This window comes from Mus musculus, chromosome 11, assembly GCF_000001635.26.
Source record: "Mus musculus strain C57BL/6J chromosome 11, GRCm38.p6 C57BL/6J".
Lineage (NCBI taxonomy): Eukaryota > Metazoa > Chordata > Mammalia > Rodentia > Muridae > Mus > Mus musculus.
Window position 1 is genome coordinate 100,920,404 of NC_000077.6, and position 22,106 is coordinate 100,942,509.

A 22,106-nucleotide genomic window follows, 5' to 3' on the forward strand; every position below is an offset into this window, starting at 1 on the left:
GGATTACAAGGTAAGACTCTGCCTCAAAAAGGAGGTAAAAAGAAAGGGAAGGAGGGAGGAGAGGAGGGAGGGAGGGGCTCAGGAGGGAAGAGGAGGGAGGAAATTCTTCTCTCCAGGGTGTATGGTGGCACACACCTGCTCCTTTCCCTTGACGTCATCTCATAGTGGATTTGTAGGAGAGCCTCACACCCAAGCGTCCAGCGGTGGATGGAGAACCTGTCCCCTTCCTCATCCTTTGCTCCCCTTCCCCTGGACCTGGCTAAAGCCATCCCTAGCCCAGCATCACAGTGCTGAAAGTGTGAAATGCACTGTCTCATTTGTGGTGCTGAGGAATTAAACCTGACTTTCGAGGGTTTGGGGGGGGGGTCTGTTGTTTTTAAACAAAGTCTTACTAAATTGCTCAGTCTGGTCTTGAAATCACTCAGTAGTATAAGCAAGCCTTAAATTTGAGATCCTCCTGCCTCAGCCTCCCAAGTAACTAGGATTTCAGACCTGTGCCATGAGACCAAGCTTGATATGAAATCTCCAACACCTCTGTTGGGATTCTCCTGAAAGGACAAAGGCGCTCCAGAACCCAACCACCATTCTACAAGAAACACAAGACAGACAAAGAGGCCACATGCAGTTGATCTACCATCACAGCTGCAATCATGCTAGGCCAGGCCTGGGCTGGGAACTAAAGAAAAGCCCAGATGTTCAAGGCTTCCCAGCTGATACCCAGATATCACACAGTGAAGACAAGCGCCCCCCACCCCCTGCCATGTCTCCAGAATCCCTGCCCCAGAAAGAGTTAACACAATGTTTGTCTATTAAGCATGAAGTTCAAGGTGGTTCACTGTGTTTGTTGATTCCAAAGATATTTTTCCCAAATGAATGACTGAATGCAATCTTTACAGAGTCTAACATTCATGAGAAAATATTTCACAATTTTACAGGGACAGGCTTTGCTGTAAAACTCTCTTAATATAAACCTCCTGCTTTCTCTACAACTCACTTTCTAAATGATTCATGCAGTCTCACTCCTTCAAAGCACACTCTACACTCCGGCAGTCCCTAGATCTCACCTCTAGCCCCATCCTCGCCCATGAGCACCAGAGTCTGGTGTCTGCCTCTCAACACCACCACTTAGATGACTAAGACTTTGTGGGTCTGAGAATAGTTGAGACTGCTCAGAGGCTATCTCAGAAAAAGAAAGAGTATAATTGTGGCCTTGGTAGAGCAACATGCAAAATGCATGCTTTTCTTTTCTCTGTGGTTTTCTGACCGATCTATGGATTCAGGCCAGCCGTACAGGGCTCCACTGGCTTGCTGAATATTTCAGCAACTCTTTGCCAGGTGCTCTGCTAAGCCCAGAGAAACACAGGTAGAGTCAGAGCCTCCTCTAAGACAAAGACAAAGCCTGAGAGGCAGCTTGGGGTAGCATCTGGTAAGGCAAAGAGTCCCCGCAAGCTCTACGCAGCTTGGTTCCTACTGTCTAAGGCACCGAGCACTGTTTTGATGGAATGGCAGCCCTAAGAATGAGAGCTGGAAAGTTTCACAAAGATAGCAGGGCTACAGGAGACATGGCCATTCTGGAGAGGAAGGGGCAGCCAGTCTAAGCAAAGGGAACAGCGTGTGAAAACAAGGAATGTGACGAATCTTCTGAGTGATCAGAACCTAAGCACATGGACAAAGAATGAAAAGCAAGATGGAAGGGATTGGGGGGGGGAGCTCATAGAACTCTAGAACCCAGAGAGTGCAGCATGGTACCTGAGCTAGCACAGGTAAGAAAATAGCACCAAAGTGCTGTTGGATGTGCAGTATGGCCTACAACCTCAAACAGCCCAAAGCTGGAGGTGGAAGGTACAGTAGATGGCAGGTCAGAAGCCTCAGCGGATAGCAGGAGAATAGGTGATGATCCTATAAGCTGGATGTGGTAACACAAGCCTATAAGCCCAGGACTTGGGAGGCTAGAGTAGGAGAATGGTGAGTTCAAGGCCAGCCTGGGCTATGGGCTGCACAGTGAAGCCAGGTCAAGGTGTGAAGGGATGGGAGTGAGAACTCCTGAAGCCTAGCATGATGGTCTATGCCTATAATGCAGCACTCAAAAGCCTGAGGCATTTTAGGGCTGTGACTGGGGATCAATACTTAGAAGTGGTGTGGGATGAAACACTCCAGGCCTGCATCTGTTCTTTCTTTTGATGAGACTATCTGCTTTTGCATCTTAAGTTTTCTTTTTACTGGAGAGCTCCATTTATCCAGCATTTCGAGTCTTGTACAGGAGCAATTTTAGCATCACCACCACAGAAGGGACATGACAGTCAAGGGGAGTTGAGGAAACTCGAGATGTGAGATCAAGACTCGCTGCCGATCTGAACAGAAGCAGGAGGATGAGGGAGGGAAGGAGTCAAGGTTGGCTGGGGGGCTCTGGCTTGCACAGTATGATGATTGAATAGGAGTGGCCCTCACACACTCGTGTGTTTAAATACTTGGTCCCCAGTTGGTGGAACTGTCTGGGAAGGATTAGGAAGTATGGCCTCATTGGAAGAAGTATATCATAGGGTACAGGCCTGGAGGTTGCAAAAGACTAACAGGATTCCCAGTGTGTCTCCCATTCTCTCTGTATCTGTGTCTCAGTCTCCCTGCCCCATGTGTCTGTGTCTGTCTGTCTGTCTCTCTCTCTCTGCCTTGTGATTACATCTCAAGATGTGAGCTATCAGTTACTTCAGTTCTATGTCTGCCTGTCTGCTGCCAGGTTCCCTGCCATTATGGTCTCTAACTCTCTGAAACCATAAACTCCAAACTAAATGTTTTCAAGTTCCCTTGGTCATGGTGTTTTATCACAGCAATAGAGCAGTAACTAAGACAGCAGACCAAGAACTATCATTTATTTCATTGTTGAACGAAGAGAGAAGCACAGACTTTCAGAGAGGTGGCTATGGGGTTAAGTTTTCAACAGTAGGACCAAGAGGCAAGTACACACAAGGTACCCATGGAGAAATGTCGGAAAGCAGCACGAGGTGGGTGCTAGAAGCCTACAGGGGTGGAGATGAACACCTGGTGGTCATTATCAGAATTATGGCCAAAGTAATGGCTAAGTGAGCTGGGGACCTAGCTCAGTCGGTAGGGTGCTCGCTTGCCTTCCATGCACAAAGCCCTGGGTTTACTCCCCAGCCATGTAACATACATACATACATCAAAGCAGTGGCTGAAATAACCTACATAGAGAACACAGAAAGTGAAGAGAAGAGAACCCCACCCAGAGAGGGCAAAGGCTCTTCAACCTTTGAGTTCAGAAGAAGGATGACCAGGAAAGGAAGGGCATAAGGAAAGGTCTGTAAGACTCAAGAAAAAGGGCTGGAGAGATGGCTCACTGGTTAAGAAGAGTACTGGCTGCTCTTCCAGAGAACCTGGGTTTGATTCCAAGCACCCACACAGGTGCTCCCAACCTCTGTAACTCCAGTTCCAGGGACTCTGATGTCCTTTTCTGGCCTCCGTGAACTGCAGGTATTCATGCAGGCAAAATACCCATACAGATAAAATAAAATCATTTTGAAAATTTTAATTTAAATAAAGCCCAGAGCCCCCTGGAAGGCTATGTTTTACTTTTTTCCTTTAATTTATACCCCCCAAAAGACAGAGATTAAAATGGGCCCCAAGAAGGCCAATAAGATGGCCCAGTAGGTAAGGGCATGTTGTATAAGCCTGGTGACCTGAATTTAACCTGGGACTCACATAAAGATAGAAGAAAAAATAACTCCACAAAATTGATCTCTGACCTCTATACAAACACCAAGCACCTGCATCCCCCCACAACACATACACCATGCATCTGCACACATTTTAAGTTTTAAAAAATAAAATTAAATTAAAAACCAAGAAGAATAATTCTAGAAATGCTGATTCTTCTCAAACAATTATTTTTCAGGTTGGGGGTGTGCCTTAATGTCAATGCTTGCCCAAGGTTACATACCTAGCAGTAACTTAAGACCATTTTTTGTACGTAGCTTGTTGGATCCTGTTTCAAGAAAAAAACCACTTCCACAGAGGCAGGAGGATTGCTGCAAATTTGAGGCCAGCCTGGTCTACATATTGAGTTCCAGGCCAGCCAGGGCTACATAGAGAACCCTGTGTTAAGGAACCAAACCAGGACAAAACAGCAGCAACAGAGAGTAGAAGCTGGGCAAGATCCAAGTCAGCAAGGCTCAGTTCCAAAGGAGGAGTCAGAAATAATCCAGGGGACAGGTCTAAGAGCAGAGACAGCAGTCAGAACAGAAGTGTCAGCACCTTGGTATGTAGTTGGGGCTGCAGCCCCATGCCCAGCCTTATCTAAAGGCAGTGGAGCTAAAGGTTAAGATCATAATTATCCATTTGGGCTGGTGAGATACAAGTACTTCACTTCCTTGTCTCTGACTTCAAGCTCACAGCATTAGTGTCTGCATGAGACTGAATTCTCCAACAAGAAAAACTTAAAACTATATGCCACCTAAAAAGGAGGCGGGCTAGAGGCATAGCCCAGTCTAACAAGTGTTAAGACATTGAGTTTCATGAAAAAAACAAAAACAAAACAAAAAAAACAAAAAAACAAAAAAACAAAAAAACCCAATACATCGAAAGAAAACTATGACTACAGATCAGTGTTGGAGCTTGCCTTGTGTGTTATGGCCCTGGTCTCCTCCCCCAAATGTACATGTACACTTGTATATACAATACAGACTGAGAAACTTTTAAAACTCTCAACAATTTAAAAAAAAAAATCTCCGTGTAAATCTGGGTGAGAGCTGGGCCTGGCAGAGCAGGCCTGTAAGCCCAGCTACTGGGAAAACCAAGACAGGTGCTTCCCAAGGTCAGGTCCTGCATGGGCTACAACACAACTTCAAGACTGGCCTGATCAAAGTTATGAGACCCTGGTCTCAAAATAAATTTTTTAAAATAAGGATCGGGGTGTAGCTCAGTGGTAAAGAACACTTGCCAGTAAGTAGGACCCTAAACTCTTGCTTGCTTTTTTGTTTTGAGGCAGGGTTTCTCTGTGTAGCCCTGACTGTCCTGTAACTCCCTCTGTAGATCAGTCTGGCCTCAAACTCAACAGAGTTTTGCCCGCCTCTGTCTCCTGAGCACTGAGATTAAAGGAACATGCCACTACACCCAGCTGTGGAACCCTAAATTCAATTTCCATTGTACGGAAATATGGAACAAAATTGGGAGAAAGTCTGATCCGATATCACACCAAAGAGAGTACACAGACGGCATATGAAAGCCAGTACTTAGGAGGCAGAGGCGGCAGATTTCTGAGTTCGAGGCCAGCCTGGTCATTAGAAGAGTGCAAACCCAAACAATAATGGGTAGCTTTATTCCTATCAGCCCAAACGACAAAGCCAAGATGCCCTTCAGATGAAGGGAACATCACTAAGGGAAGGGTCATACAAGGCAGTGTTCCTCGCAAAGCTACCAAAGGCAAGGAGGAAGCTGAACGCATACTGCTCCGTGAAAGAAGGCGAACCAGAGAGGCACTGGGCCACTGCTGCCTAGAAGGCTACTGCTTACATGATGTCAGATGAATATTCTGAAAAACAGGACTATGGAGATAGAAAAAGGGGATGAGCGACTGGCAGGGGCTGCAGAGGGGTGAGTGGGTAGAGCACCGGGCTATGGAGGCAGAGTGTACTTCAAGTGGTACTGTGCTGGTGGCCACACAGCATGTCTGTGGAAATCCACAAAATGGCCCAAGCACAGAGGGGCACACCTGGAATGCCAGGACTCCAGAACCTGAGATGGGCAGATTCCAAGTTTACTTGCATCCTGAGCTACAACAGACAACATGTCTCCAACACTATCAAACAGCAAAGAATATGTAACAGTAAAGTGTGATAGAAACTGTGTATTCTTTAATTAATAACAACATATAGCTGCTATTATCAACTGCATAATATGTATCACACTAATGCAAGATGCTAGCAATGGAGAAACTGGACAGGGAAAGTAAGAGGTATTTTCTACTTTGTCAACCTACCTGTATCCCAGCACTCTGGAAGCAGAGACAGGAGGATTGCCATAGGTCTAAGGCCAATGAAGACTATATATCAAGCAACAGGCCCACACAGAGCTTTATAACAATGACTCAAACGTGTGTGTGTGTGTGTGTGTGTGTGTGTGTGTGTGTGTGTGTGTGTGTTTGAAATGAATTTAACTTTATGGAAAGCTTTAAAAAAGACAAGCCTAGAGCTGGAGATGTAGCTCAGTTGGTAGAGTGTTTACCTAGCATACCTGGCACCACATAAACCAGCTATGGTAGCATATGCTATAATCCCAGCATTCAGGAGGCAGAGATGGGCAGCTATGTGAGTTCAAGGCCAGCCTGGTCTACAAGCCAGTTGCAACCCAGCAAGGGTTTGTCTTGAAAAACAAAAAAACAAAAAAACAAAAAACAAAAACAAAAATCAAGGTCATGTTCAGCTATACAATGAGGCCAGCCTGGGATAAAGACCGTGTCTCAAACAAACGAAGCAAAAACAAAACAAAACAAGCAGTCTGACCCCAGAAAGATTAACTACACAAGCTTTTCTATGAAGTCTTCACAAAATTAATAACATACTGAGAAGAATAAATAAGAACGACTGCTCTCATGATTGGCTCCCACACAGAAGGCAACAACAATGTAATATTAGGGTCAGAAAATGGCTCAGCAGGGGCTGCTGCCAAACCTGAAGACCAAAATTCAATCCCCAGGGTCCACATGATAGAAAGCAAGATCTGACTCCTGAAGCTTGTCCTCTGACCTAGTGTATATGTGGGGATACATATACACTAAATAAAGTTAATTTTAATTTTTTTTTTTTAAGAAAGGAACAAGCTGGGCAGAGGTGGAACAAGCCATTAATTCCAGCAGAGGCAGAGACAGGTGGATCTGAGTTCAAAGCTAGTCTGTTCTACAGAGTAAGTTCCAGAACAGTCATGGCTACACAGAGAAACTCTGCTAAAAAAAAAAGAGGAGGAGGAGGGAAACAACAACAACAACCCTATTCAGGTTTCAGGGAGAGCTGTAACCTGTGCCGGAAGCAAGAATTCACAAGGAATCTCTCCAGTCACTCTCTCAACCAGAGGGAACCCTGAGGGTACTGATGATATCAGCAGGCTCCCAGTAAAAGTCTTTCCCATTTTATAGAGAGGGACAGGAGAGAGAAGTGACTACAGCTGATAAAGGGAAGTGAGTGCATGGCAGATAACATCCAAGGACAGTCACTACAGCAAGAAAAAAACTTCCTTTTATATCTGATTTAAGTCAACATTTCTTTCCAAATTAAACTGTAATTCGCATCAGAATTATCTTTAAAAATTATAGCTGCGTGTGGTGTTGAAAGCCTTAATTCCAGCACTCAGGAGGCAGAGGCAGATAGATCTCTGAGTTTGAGGATAGCCTGGTCTATAAAGTTGAGTTCCAGGACAGCTAGGGTTATCCAGACCCTTTCTTAGAAAAACAAAACAAGCCGGGTGTGGTTATGCACGCCTTTGATCCCAGCAGAGGCAGAGGCAGGCAGATTTCTGAGTTCGAGGCCAGCCTGGTCTACAAAGTGAGTTCCAGGACAGCCAAGGCTATACAGAGAAACCCTGTCTCCAAAAACCAAAAAAAAAAAAAAAAAAAAAAAGAAAAGAAAAGAAAAACAAAACAAGAAAAGAAATCAACCAAGCACTCAGAAGCTACCAGAATCTGGTGAGGTATGGCTCTTTTGTCAATCAGACGCAATCCAAGATTCATTCTTAGAGACATAAATACCAGGGAAAATCAAGATAAAAAGGAATCTCCAAAGCAGTTTTTCTTTAAGACAATAACTTCCAAACTTCTAGACAGGACTTCATTCATCTGAAGAATTTATGGCCCTTGTAAAAGTGTTTCTCAAATTACGGACCCATCTGTACCATGATACCTGGCACAGTGGTTACAATGTCCCGAGACCACTTAATCAGAGCCATAGATGTCATCTCCCTCCCCAACCCTAGCTCCTCAAAACAGCTCAAGAATATTTATACCAAAACCTTTTAATAGTTTTAATAGTTTTTTTGTTTGTTTGTTTTTTTGTTTTTCAAGACAGGGTTTCTCTGTATGGCCCTGGCTGTCCTGGAACTCACTTTGTAGACCAGGCTGGCCTCAGAAATCTGCCTGCCACTGCCTCCCAAGTGCTGGGATTAAAGGTGTGTGCTACCACACCCGGCTGTTTTAATAGTTTTTAACAGTTCTCAAAATGCACTGTTTTTAGGACTGGTCTTGCTATCAAAATTTAAGGACCCTAACAAAGCTTCATTTACAGAGACCATATTTATTAGAGATGCCTAAAAATTTGTAGTGGTAGCATGTACTTGTAATCCCAGCACAATGGAGGCTGAGGCAGAAGGATTACCACAAAACTGAAGCCAGCTTAGGATCTGTGAGTTCAAGGGTACTTGGAAATACAAGACCTTGACTCAAAACACCAGAAAATACCTATTAGATACCACCTATCAATAGAAGTTATAAGTATAAGCTGGCCAAGAGGCCCCAATGGAAGGTCCCTAAATCCCAGGCCAGCCTAATAGATTGCACGAGAAGACACTGTCTCAAACAAAGTTCATTTAAGCAATTAACTGTGCACAGCACATTAACATAAGTCGCAGGAATAGCCTATGAAAGGTAACCACATGTTCCGAAGGGGGAGAAATCAGTGGGAAAAGCGGCACCGCTGAAAGTTTCACAAATGTAGGGCTGCAGAGAGGGCTCAGAGGAGTTGAGGGAAAGGTGCCAACCATACAAGCCTGGCACCCTGAGTTCCATCCCCAGAACCCATATAAAAGTGGAAACAGAGATCGGACAGCAGAAAATTGCTCTCTGATCTCCACACACATGCCTGCACATACAGAGAATCATAAAATTAAATGTGCCTTTTGTCTGGTTGGTTGATTTGATTGGATTTTTCAAGACAGGGTTTCTCTGTGTGGCCCTGGCTGTTCTGGAACTCACTCTGTAGACCAGGCTGGCCTCAAACTCACAAAGATCTGCCTGCCTCTGTCTCTCAGGTGCTGGATTAAAGGTGTGGGCCACCACTGCCCAGCTAATAATACCTTTTTTTTCTTTTTTCTTTTTTTTGGTTTTTCGAGACAGGGTTTCTCTGTGTAGCCCTGGCTCTCCCAGAACTGCATTTTTTTTTTTTTATAGAAAATTTTAGTAATCTAATTTCTGGTCCAATAGAAAAGTGTTAAAGCTGGGTGGGTGCAATGCCTCAGGTGTATTCTCCCAGCACTTGAGAGGTGAAGGCAGAAGGATTCGGTGTTCAGGGCTAACCGTGGCTAAGTAACTGAGTCTAACATGCATGAGAGCCAAGGAAGGAAGGAAGGAAGGGAAGGGAGGGAGGGAGGGAAAGAGCTGTTGGAGTCTCAGAACAGCTTACATATGCTTGTTGCAGTATATTGCTTTGGTTACTCCATCGAGAGCTGGCTTCATCCAGATATGCTGAATAGCAAATAGCAGATTACACACTCTTTCAAAGTAATCTGGAATCTTTAATGCCATTTAAAACACTGCCAGGTGATAGCTCCACAGGACAGGTAGGTGTGCACTCTGGGGTCACCCTCGGCTACATTAAGACGCCCTCTACCTGGTACCTTTCATGGAATGTCTGCCAACGTGCCTTTGTAATAAACATTAGTCATTTAGAAAACATTGCTTTTAAGATGCACAAACTTAAACGCTGACACGTTTTAGTCTCCATCATACAAAAAAAAAAAAAAAAATCACATCCGATAACACTGAAGAGTTACTTACATTCATTAATAACAGGAAACTACTGAATAGGGGAAGTATATATTTTTTTAATTTTTACTGCTAAGCTCAATTTTTTTACAGTTTTTTTTTAATCGTTTTCTAAGTTCAAATGTTACATGTTACAAATTGCAACAAATATCACCACTTTTCCCCCTTGGACAAAGCCACCTTCTCTTCTCTTCTCATGTTTAAGTCAGTGTCTGCTCACATCCCACACCCCAGCTCCTCTGTCATCCTTTCAGGGCTCTGCACGGCTTAGGCATGCACTGTCCCCCCATGCTGACCCCAGACCCCACAGAACACTTGTCATCCAGGGCACCCAGATATTTCTGCAGGGAAAAAAAATCACTTTTTAATTAATAAACTTTGAAATCAGCTTTTTAAAAATATAGAGGAAATTACACATATTTATTTATCTACTTATTATTTATTTGCTTGCAGTTGGCATTTTGAGGTGCTCCCCACTGAGGCCCTGGCTGGTCTGGTACTGGTTATGCAGCCCAAGTGCCCTCAGATTCACCAAGGCGCTCCTGTTTCTGCCCAAGTACAAGGACTACAGTGTAGCCCACCACATTTAGCTTCCAGAGCAGCTTTGGTTCTCAGCAAAACTGAGCAGGGTACAGCATTCCCAGTTCCTCCCACCTGCTCTCATGTGCAGTGCCCCCACTGTAGACACTGACTTTCCCAATGACTCCGTGACCCTGAGAATCTTCAATACAGTCACTGGGGCTTGAAAGCGTCCCACGCCCAGAACACTCCCCGTTCCACGAAGAGCCTGCCCTGATGAACGAAGTCATACTGGATTTTTTTTCTCACATGTAATTAGGAATGAGTATTAAAGAGACTGAGGCAGAGGAATGTGGAGAGATCTTTGGGCTAGACAGTGAAACCTGTTAAAACACACACACACATTTATATGCACACACATATATTTACATACACACCGGCTTCAGAGCTCTTTAATTACCTCACCCCCTCTTATGCATGAGTTTACTTTGATTAATGTTAAGAAGTTTGTTTTTCCTAAACATTTTGACAGAAAAAAGACCACAACAACACTGATTTGCCAAGGGAAGTCAGCTTTACATTAAATATTTATTGTGTCCAAACCACAAGTAGGAAAAACTTCAAAGGCTAACTATTTTAATGATAACTCACATTGTTTGGCTTACGGGAAAGGTAATTACACAGCTTGCATTTGGGTTTTGAGGTTTTTAGGATTTTTGTGCGGGTGGGAGGGGGAGACAAAGGAACAGTCTAATGCATTTAGATTCTGCCAGGAAAAAAAAAAAGCGAGCTCTCTAAAAGCAAAACAAATTTAGCATTAGATACAATGTGGGGAAACTTGCTAGTAAGCTTTCACCTAAGCAGGTGCAGAGTCCAGACTCAAAGCACAGACTCTCATACCGAGAACAAGAGGTCGGGACACCGCAAACTAATAAAATCAATCAGCCGTCGGGAAAGCAGATGGCTACACAGACAGGCAGGGTTTTTCTTTCCTAATCCCAAGCAGTTTTCAGAAATGGCATCTACAAAAACTACCCAAACATCCCCGTAATAAACTGCGCCCCTCCTCCACAACACGGAAGCCATTAGTTACAAGTTTCACTTTCTCTTTCTAGCTCCGCTGGCTTCCTTCTGTTCCACATGGGCCCACTGGGTTGGACTGGTTGCAGGTCCATTCCTGTCTTCTCCAACCCAAACTTAAAGAGGTGAATAGTAAATTTGACTCATGGGAGCTAGGTTGTTATCTGTGAGGCTATTCACTTGTTAGGTACAAAGAAAAGTTACAGAACAGGAAGATAAAGCTGTATATACACATCAAGTGAAGGGTAACTGTGAACATCTGCACGTCCATTCACGCCCTCACACATGCTTGTATACACATACACACACACACACACACACACACACACACACACACAGATGTGAAGAGAGACGCTATCAGCTGCACAGGACACAGCAAAGCAACTTCCAGCATCATGTGGGTCATTCATGGATGTCATCCAACGTCCAAGCCTTCTGGATCTCTTCTTCCCCTCTCCCGTCTCCTCCTTCCTAAGAAAGATTCAACCCTAACCACTCCTCTACCCTTCAACTGTCCAAGAGTATCTGTCCCTTATCTTTTTGCTATGGTAGCACACACCTTTAATACAAATACCAGGGAGGCAGAAGCAGGCAGATCTCTGTTCTCTGAGTTTGATGCCAACTTGGTTTATAGAGTGAGTTCCAGGCCTGCCACCACCAGAGCTACATACTGAGACTCTGTCTCTCATTCATACATATATACATATACACACACATTACATATGTGTGTGTGTGTGTGTATATGTATGTGATATATATGTGTGTGTTTATGTATGTGATATATATGCGTGTGTGTTTATGTATGTGATATATATGTGTGTGTGTATGTATGTGATATATATATAGTGTATAAAATTATGTGTGGTTCTGGAGACTGAACCCAAAGCTCTGTTCACATTAGGAATATGTTCTATCACTGAGTTATATATCTCTGGCCCTTTTTCAAAAATCTGACACAGAATCTGAGCAAGTTCCAGGCTGGTCTCAAACACCTAGTCTTCCTGCCTCAGCTTCAGCATCACTGGGGTTTATGAACACACACCACCAATCATATTCTCTCTGCTTCCCTTTTAAAAAATTGTTTTAGGGGCTGGAGAGATGGCTCAGTGATTAAGAGCACCAACTTCCCTTCCAGAGGTCCTGAGTTCAATTCTCAGCAACAACCATCTGTAATGGGATCCAATGCCTTCTTCTGGTGTGTCTGAAGACAGCTAGAGTGTAGAGTGTACACACACACACACACACTCACATACACACACACACATATATACACACACACATATATATACATACATACACATATATATATATTCTTTAAAATAAATAAATAAAATCATTTTACATTAGTCTATTACTCTAGTTGTGCATATGTATGCACACATAAACCATGCTGCAGGTGTGGACATCAGAGGACAACTTGTGGAAAACAATTCTCACCTTCCATCACACAGGTTCCAGAAACCAAACTCGTAGCCCGGTGTGGTGGCGTATGCCTTTAATCCCAGCACTCGGGAGGCAGAGGCAGGTGGATTTCTGAGTTCGAGGCCAGCCTGGTCTACAAAGTGACTTCCAGGACAGCCAGGGCTATACAGAGAAACCCTGTCTCAAAAAAAAAAAAAGAAAGAAAGAAAGAAATCAAACTCAAGTGGTCAGGCCTGAAGGCAAGCACCTTTACCCACTGAGCCATGCCACCAGCAACACCCACCACCACCACCCATGTCTCAAGACAGTGTCTCACATAGCCCAGACTGGCCTCATACTCCCAGTGTAGTCCATGGTGACCTCAAACTTCTGATCTTCTTATCTCCACCCAACAAGGGGTTTTAGAGGAGTGTGCCACTAAATCTGGGTTTATCTAGTCCTAGGGATGGAAGCCATGGCTTCATACACACTAGAGAAGCACTCTACCAACTCAGCCATGTTCCTAGCCTGTAGCTGTCTATACTTCTTAAGAGCATGAAAAACTCCAAGGGACTATTACTGAGTAGTGATAACTTTCAATGTGTTGACTATTAAAATACATGGAGTGGATCATAGGTCTTTGAAGCTGCAAAGAGGCTTATCATGAGAGCCTCTATGTAACAGGAATGTACAGTTTGCCATGTCTATATCTCTATGTCAAAGATATATCTCCTCTGTCACCATGTAAATCCCCAGTCCCTAGTCACTTAGCTTCCCCTGTAGGTCAAAATCTCCTAATTACTCTTTCTTTCCTTCAGGTCACTAATGGTGCCATGAATCATAACTTGCCCAACTTGGTAACCAGAGAGAAAGATTGAAGATTTCAGTGTTAATTGATATCATTTGAATGTTAGCTACGTGCTAGGCACCACGCAAAATTTCTTATGATGTAACAAATGATCTCACTCGGTCTTCACAGCTACCCTGTGAGTGGACCCAGCAGGCAGTTTGTGGACAAAGAAATTGAAACTCAGAGATGTTAAAGCAACCAGCCTTAAGGACAAAGAGGTGTTGTATCTGAAAATTCAAACCCAAGGTGTCTGGCCTCATAGCGCTGCTTTAGAATGCCATTGCGTCTGTCCATGTACCACAAAACCCTCAAGCACATCACCCAAGCAATAGTTACCTTAGGAGAGCTCAGAATGTGAGTTTCTTGACTGACGCATTTAAAAGGTCAAAGGTCAGGTCAATTGTTCAGTGGTGAGTAAAGTCATTTATTACCACAGATAGAGCTGGCAAGATGGAAAGCCAAGGTCTAAACATCACTTTCTTATGGGGGTAGATTTGCCTTCCATATTATTTTGTTGAGCTGTTAAAATGATTTTCAATAAAATAGATCCAAAATGAACTGGTAAGTTAAAGAGTGTCTGGGAAAACACACACTGAACTATTAACAGGAAAACAGGTAAAGCTTTTTAACACAGCATATATTACTATCATGAAAAGAATTCAATCTTTTTAAAACACAGTTCTAGTGACATGATCAGAAGAGAAGGCATAAAAGATGTGGCTCTGTGGCCTTCCTGTTTCCTTCTCCTCAATTAAGAGCTTCCACTTTTAGCCCCTAAACCCACTATGCTGTTTTAAGCTCAGCACATCCACGCCCCCACCACCTTGAAAGAACTGTACAAGCTCTGCAAGAATTCCTAACCCTCCTGTAAGTGCTCTGGTGTTCCCGGAAACTAGCCCTCCTGTAACCTCTCACCCCTGTATAGAATGAGCCTCTCTATCCTTGGACCTTTTCCTAAGAACTTAAGATATACAGGGCTCTTGCTGTGGAGCTGCATGCTCTAAACATTTCACTTGCATGAGAGAGGGTCTCCCTGTATACCTCAAGTTGTAGGCATGTGCCAACATGCCAACAGACCGACCTTCCCCCCACCCTTTTGTCTGTCTTTTTTTTTTTTTTTTTTAAAGTTAGGTAAGAAAACTGAGGCTCAGCCAGGCAGTGGTGGTGCACACCTTTGGTCTCAGCACTTGGGAGGCAGAGTCAGGCAGATCTCTGTGAGTTGGAGGCCAGCCTGGTCTACAGAGAGTGTTCCAGGACAGCCAGGGCTACACAGAGAAACTCTGTCTCAAAAAAAAAAAAAAAAACCAGAGGGGAGCTGGGGGGTGGCCGTGGTGGGACAGGAGGGGAGCTGGGGGGTGGCCGTGGTGGGACAGGCAGGACTGAGGCTTAGCTTCTGACCAAGAAGCAGTGAATCCAGGATCGGATCCCAGGTCTCTCTGCCTCCGTAGCCTCAGACTTGAGCCACTCACTCCTCTGCCTTAGGTGAATACTGCAACAGTGTGCACTCTGGTCCCCACTAGGCCTACAGTTCCATGAGAACTTGGGTGGGGTTTTGAATACTCATTCTCCTTGGCTCCTGCCCAGCTTCTACTCTCTGCTGCTGTGGTTTTGTTCTGGTTTGGTTCTTTAACACGGGGTTCTCTACATAGCCCCAGCTGGCCTGAAACCATGAACCCCAGGCTTCCCTTGATCAAATTTGCAGCAATCCTCCTGTCTCTGTGAAAATACTTTTTCTTGAACCGGGGCTTTGCTAGGTAGTCTCCAGCTAGCTACGCAGAATACCTGGCCTTAAATTGGTAGTGGGCCTCCAGCCAGTGTCTCCCAAATCCTTGAATTGCAAGCATATACCAGCAGACCTGCCTAGCCTTTTTTGAGACAGGGTCTTATTAGCTACTCAAAGCAGACTTGGAATTCACTAGGTAACCCAGGCTAGCTTCAAACTCACTTTTTTTTTTTTTTTTTTTTTTTTTTGGCCTCAGTTCTTGGCTAGCCACATGCTAAAACTGCAGACATGAAACATCCATGGCCAGCTTCTGCTTAGTGTTTTGTTCCTGTTCATCTTAAGCCAGGGTCTTAGCTGGCCTGGAACTCAATTTGTAGACCAGCTGGCCCTTAATTCTTAGAGATCCACTGCTGCTGCCTTCCAAGTGCTGGAATTAAGGGCATGTGCCGCCAGCACCATTCATCCGTCTAGCATGTGTGCATGCGTGTGTGTGTGTGTGTGTGTGTGTGTGTATGTGTGTGTGTATGTTAGCTGAATAAAGTTATAGCAAACATAACATAAAAAAATGAGAACCATAGTAGAAATTCATTCTTCCAAATGTTACTCCTTTAAACAAATTATTTCCAAGAATTTGCCACCAAATACAATCTGGTAATCCCAACTATCTGCACCAGAGCAAGCCAAACATTCTTTTCACCATCAAAGACAGCAAGCCAATGCCATCCTCCACCATCTCACTGAGGCCGGTCCACAGCACCAGGAGTCCTTCAAGATTTAGGGCTATCCTTCAAGCACTCTTTAGATGAGTTTTTTGGTTTTTTTATTTGGCTAGAACTTTAAAATCCGAATGACATAAAATGTGTTCCGTGGTAGAGTGCTTGTTAGCAACCTAGGTTTCGTCCCCAGAAAGGGAGAAAAGGAGAGTAAAAGGGAGGGAAACTGAGGGAAAGAAGAGAGCAGGGAGGGACAGAAGGCACAGGTGTAAGTAATAATGCCTTGCTCTCCTTAATGACATCAACGTGTTGTATTAGACAATAAAGCATTTATCAAGTTGCTCCAACAGCCTGCAAATCTACACACAAGATGTCACTCTCCCTAGCACTTTTCACAATGTCAGAGAGGTTAAGTATTCTCTGAGCTGTACACCATCACCATCTCTTAGAAAACATCAGCTAAAAGGCTTCTGGGCTTGGGCATCAAGGAAGGTGCTCACTACCTCCGCGCCCTTCTCACATTTGGATGTCAAGACAAAAGAAAAAGGAACTTTCTACAGACAGAAACGACCACTGACCACAAGGCTCTCCGGCTGAAATGTCATTGAGGTCACAGCCGCCCTTTAGCTAAAATTTGCCTAAACATCTCCATTAAAAAAATAGCTGAAGTTTGACAGTAAATTATGCTAACAGGAGAGGGAGAGAGGGGGAAGGGGGAGGGGAAAGGAGAGAGGGGGGAGAGGGAGGAGAGAGGGTGAGACACAGAACAGTTACTTTGGCTTTCAGCTGCCAATGTTTCATTATTCAGATTTTCTCTGATACTTCTCAACAGGGAACATACTCACTCTAAATTGAAACTGAATACTTAAGCATGGACCAAGAAATATGTAAAAGGCAGACGTTAAACCATTGTAACTCACGATGCCTTAAGGCAAGTGTCTAGGCCTATTGGCCTCAATTTCCTTATCTACAAAATGAGGTTAGCATTCAGTGAGCCACCTAGCTATCTCTCAGCCCCTATCGAGAGCCTCATAACTGAGGATTATCTCTAAGTGGTTATTTGTCCCGATGAACTACAGATGAAAATAAAAGATTCATGAATCTGCTAATGGTTCTTTGTGGGGAGTGTGCTAACACTAAGAACAAACACTCCAACATTTTCATTATTATTATTCCAGATTCTCTTCCCAGTGGTTCTCCCCAAAAGCCCTAGGTTTGATTCCCAGGACCCAGGTGGTGGATCACAACCATCTGTCACTAGTTCCAGAAGCTCTGATGTCCTCTTCTGGCCACCTAGGGCACTGGGCACACACTGGCACAGACGTGCATGCAGGCAAAACACTCATACACATAGAACAAAGATAAATAAAGTCTAAAACTAAAAAAAAATTAAAAGATCCCGCTTAGTGTTCTGGTCCGGCACATGCAATAATGAAACAAACATGTTTCCTCAAGGAACATAGACATTATTTAATATAAAAAGAGAAAAAATGGCTGGCTCAAATCCTAACAGTCTAATTCCACATTAAAAAGAAGATAGAAGTGATTTATTGCTTTAATATATTCACGTCCATGCTGCACCTACACTGACAGCCCAACATTCACAATGCATACACAAATAAGCACTGTAGTAAACAGCAGGTATAAACTACACACACTCTGAATAAGGAAACTGAATAAGCACTGACAGTACCCATACACACATCAATTGATACAACCGAGGGATGTGGACCAGGTATGAAAAAAGTGACTTGAGCAACAGTCTGGATTTTGCCAACTTACCAATTTATAGCCACACACCCCCCAACAGGTAAAGTTTACACACAGAACTCAGCCAAGGCCAGCCTGTCTTTGTTTCCCTAGCTTCTGCTTTTACACAAGAGCTTGGCTATGAGACAGAAAACTCCCACTCTTGATTGGCTCACCCTGGCCTGTGCAATTAAGCAACACCACGATCCAGTAAATGCAATGGCTCAATTATTTATCGTCTCGTCGAGTTTACCAGGTGTTTATGAGAGAACAATGTCAAAGAGGAAAGAGGTTTGTTGCTCTTTAGAGCTGGTTTGGCCAGGGATTTATTTTGAATTGGGAAAAAAAAAAGTGTTCTTAACAAGGTGGGGGAAATCATAGCTTAACACAGAAAGAGATGGGAGAGAATTTAGAAAGGATACAAGTTTGTCAATTTTCTATAGGAAATCTGATTCTTAAGAAAAAAATCTAGCCAGTCCCAGAGGCTGGGGGGGGGGGGGGAGGGGGAGGGGGAGGGGCGGAGAGGCAGGAGGAGAGACACAACAGTTCCCACCTCCTAAGTGGGTACAGCTGACTACAGAAGGAACGGGAGCAAGGCAAAGAAAGTGGCTAGGCAAGGAACGGCCAGGCCCAGCACAGGGGCAGGAAGGAGGCTCCTTCTAACGCCTCCACCCCAATGATCTCCACCTGAGTGGCAGTGGCTCTGGTGGCCCGAACGTCCCTAGCCTCCGGGAGCAGTCACAGGAGGGCCGCTTCTGTCAGTTCTGTTACCCTCAGCCTAGAATGTCCTCCCCCCCACGGTCCTACACCCCCCAGAACTCCCCACTCTCTCTCCGCATCTCCCCCTCGAAACTTACAGCGTCCCTTCCTTTCCCAGGCTGGTTCCTGTCATCCGGACGTCAGTGCCGCCGGGACGACCCTGTGTGTCTCCTCCTATCCTCCTGCCCCATGTAAGTGTCCATTCACAGCTCTAAGCACCCCCACAGCTGACGAACCGTGGGGTCCCCCATGCCGTCCCCCGTGCCGTCGGGGAGGTGGCCCCACCCTGCACCCCCTTCACCTGTCTCCGGGGCTGAGGCCCGACTGGCCGGCCTGCGCTGACTCCAGGCGCGAGCTGCTGGGCTCCCGAGGGCCGCCTGGCCTCTCCTAGCCGACGCGGTCAGGCGACACCGAGCGGGGTTGTACCTCAGCGATCCGGTTAGGGCTCGTTCCCTCCGCCGCGACGTCGGAACCCCAGGTTCCCCCTCCCTGTCTACACTGCAGCTCCGGAAACCGCTGAATTACAGCCCCTCCAGCCAATCCCCACCCAGCCGCCACTGGCCAAGACACGCCTCCATGCATAATTAAGGAATGGCCAGCTGGCTAGGCCACCCTGAGGCCTCCGGGCGAGCGCTGTACTTCCTAAGCCCCGCCCACTAACCAATGAAAAACGCCTCTAGGAGAGAAGGCGGGGTCGAGAGCTCTGGGCACACCTCCCTGAGTTGGCTGTTCTGAGAGCTTTGTGCTCCTCCCTCCGCGACCAAGGGACGCGCAGAGGCCTAGCTTACAAAAAAGCCCGGGGGGAGGGAGGAGACATTAGCGGAATGTCCTGCTGAAAACTCAGCTGAGTTCCTGGCAGTGCGTGACGTCAAGACACTTTAAATGCCCTGATACGGCTCGCTTCTGCCCGCTCTCCCTTTTCCCGGCCCTTGGCACCACGTGGGGGCGAGTTTGTGAGCTCCTTACCACGTGGGAATCAGCCACTTAGGCGGTCCCCAGGTGTCACCCCACTTAAGCATTTGGGTTTGTGGAGACATCAAAAAAGAACATGGGCAACTCCTGGCTGCTCTGAACTTCAGTTCTGCGTGATTATGGGCATACACCCGGAAATATGACGTGGAAATAGAGTAATTACTAGATTGCGTGGGGGAGAATAGTGGCTATAACCCGGTTCTCTGTTCCACCATTTCAAACCTGAATCTCAACAGCAAGGCTGATTGGTCAGCTCACAGAAATGCAGAGAGCCTATGCATGACAGCTGACACGAATACACAGTACTTGCCATTTCCACGTGTGTCTGAGTTCTTTTTTTTTTAAACTGTTATACTGGGTCTTGAAATTCTGAAAGATAGTTTTGACCAACTTGTTTCCATTAAAAGGTACTTATTTTAGGAGCTAGAGGGATGCCTAAGTTAAGGGGACTGCCAGGCTGATCCTGGTAAAAATTCAAGTTCAAGTTCCAGCATCCCACAAGATGGCTCTTAGCCATTTGTAACTCCACTCTGGGGTCTGGGGGGGGGGGGGGGATCTGAAGCCCTCCTCAGGCCTCTGCCCGCAGCAAAGACACACACCTTGTGCAGAAAAACGTGCAGACAAAATTAAATCACTTTTAATTAGGCACTTAATTTTAAGAACTGAAGCTAACACACACAGAGAGAAAGCCCATAAAATATTCTGATGATTTTAGGATTCATTGTTAACATTAACTAGTCTTTCACCATTAAACTTAAATGTCCAATTGAGACAAACCAGTTCTTCCACACTTTCCCACTACTGCTTAACTAGAGTGGCAGGAGTTAGGAGTAACATCCATTTAGTCTTTTGGGGGGGGTCTTGACGCTCTTGAAATTATCTGACCTATTTCACGTCTTGTATGTTGGGAGTACAGATTTTACTGAGTTGGAATCAGCAGTTCATGGTACGTGTATATGCTTGGCTTTCTGTCATAGAGAATGAACTCTGCGTACTGCAGTGATTTGTATGTATATGTGATGGTAGGGACTTACAAGTACACCTATTGGTGTTTGTATTGCTGGTGATTAGCACAAAGAGAGATAAAGATAAAAATCTAAAATCTACAAGGGGCTGTTACCTCTCCACAAAGATAATCCCCCAATGGTATATTTTAAAACACAGCTAATATACACAGTTCAGGAAACTTCAGGTTTTTGTTTTCTTACTAGTATCCTGTTTTCTTGAGACAGGATCTTAGGATCTCAGAGATTTTTTTCCAGCCTCTATCTCCTGAGTGAGCTGAGATTGAAAACATTCCTCCCACACCTGTGGAAGGCTGCAGATTTTTCTGTTTTTAAAGATTTGTTTATTTATATGAGTACACTGTAGCTATATACTTCAGACACACCAGAAGAGGGCGTCAGATGCCCACTACAGATGGTTGTGAGCCACAATATGGTAACTGGGAACTGAACTTAGGACCTCTGGAAGAGCAGTGCTCTTAACTACGGAGCCATCTCTCCAGCCATGTCTGTTTGTTTCTCGAGACAGGGTTTCTCTGTGTAGCTTTGGCTGACCTGAAACTCAGTTTGAAGACCAGTCTGGCTTCAAACTCTTAGAGATACACACCTGCCTCTTGCTGCCCAAGTGCTGGGATTAAAGACGTGTGCCACCACTGCCCAGCTAGGTTGAAATTTTTTTAATAAAAATCTTCACCTTCTTCCTCCATCAGTCTATTTCCCTAAAGATAGATATCGTTATTAATTTCTGGCGAGAAGAATCAATGACTCTCAACCTCTCCTGGGTCACAGATAGTCTGTGAGACTGACAGAGACTATGAATTCTAGGCCCCAGGAGAGAGACGGCCCAGGCTTTTACTCATGTCTACTTATGGTTTCCGAGATGCCTGAAACCTGTCCAAAGCCTGGAGATCGAGACCTCGAGTACCACTTCAGATCCATCTTTATGAGTGTGTAAGGTTTAGAATAGAGTCCGGAGCTTTGATCACTCTGCGCATGCTTCATCACTGAGCTACTTCCGCAGCTCCATACCTAGTTGCAAAGCAAGAAGCAAATGTAGGGTCATTAATGTTGAACTTAAGTCTCCCATTACCTGGGTGATCCACTCCAGCGTGAAAACTGTTATATATACACCTAGGGAGGGGTGGGGAAGAAGAACACAAGCATACATGAACACACACACACACACACACACACACACACGGAGCACAGCATTCATCTTCACAGCAGGATATTCCCAGATATTCCCCATATCTCCTAATTCTCTTTGAACTTGATGGCCCCTTTAGTCTACTAGCTCTCTGATAACATAATTTAGTATTTGTTTAATGATTCCTTGCTGACAAAGCACATATAACCATTATTCTTTTGTCAAAGTTTGGTTTAGTCAAGGTTTCTCTATGATACCCAGGCTAGCCTACAACCACATTCCTGACTCCCGCTGCCAAAGTTCGGGCTGCAGGTAAAGGTCACCTTGCCCTTCACATTTTCTCTTCTTACCCCCCACCACACACACACACACACACACACACACCGATCATTTAGCAAATAGGAGAGGCCATAGAATCCACTGGTAGAACAC

The 22,106-nt window shown here is 44.9% G+C and overlaps 1 protein-coding gene and 1 long non-coding RNA gene across 5 annotated transcripts in view; one reads left to right on the top strand and one right to left on the bottom strand.

Annotated features, from left to right (window-relative positions):
- The window catches only part of Stat3 (signal transducer and activator of transcription 3), a 52,789-nt gene extending 33,598 nt beyond the window's left edge, over positions 1-19,191 (bottom strand). For 3 of the 4 annotated variants that reach the window (NM_213660.3, NM_011486.5, NM_213659.3), the window contains exon 1: positions 18,853-19,137. The gene's annotated coding sequence lies outside the window, so the exon portion shown is untranslated. Of the gene's footprint in view, positions 1-18,852 lie in introns of all 4 variants that reach the window. The other variant, XM_011248846.3, reaches the window with a different exon arrangement.
- Positions 17,935-19,839, top strand: Gm46295. Its single transcript, XR_001780333.2, has 2 exons — positions 17,935-18,083; positions 18,670-19,839. It is a non-coding gene; the product is annotated as a predicted gene, 46295 (long non-coding RNA).
- The last annotated feature ends 2,267 nt before the right edge of the window (positions 19,840-22,106 follow it).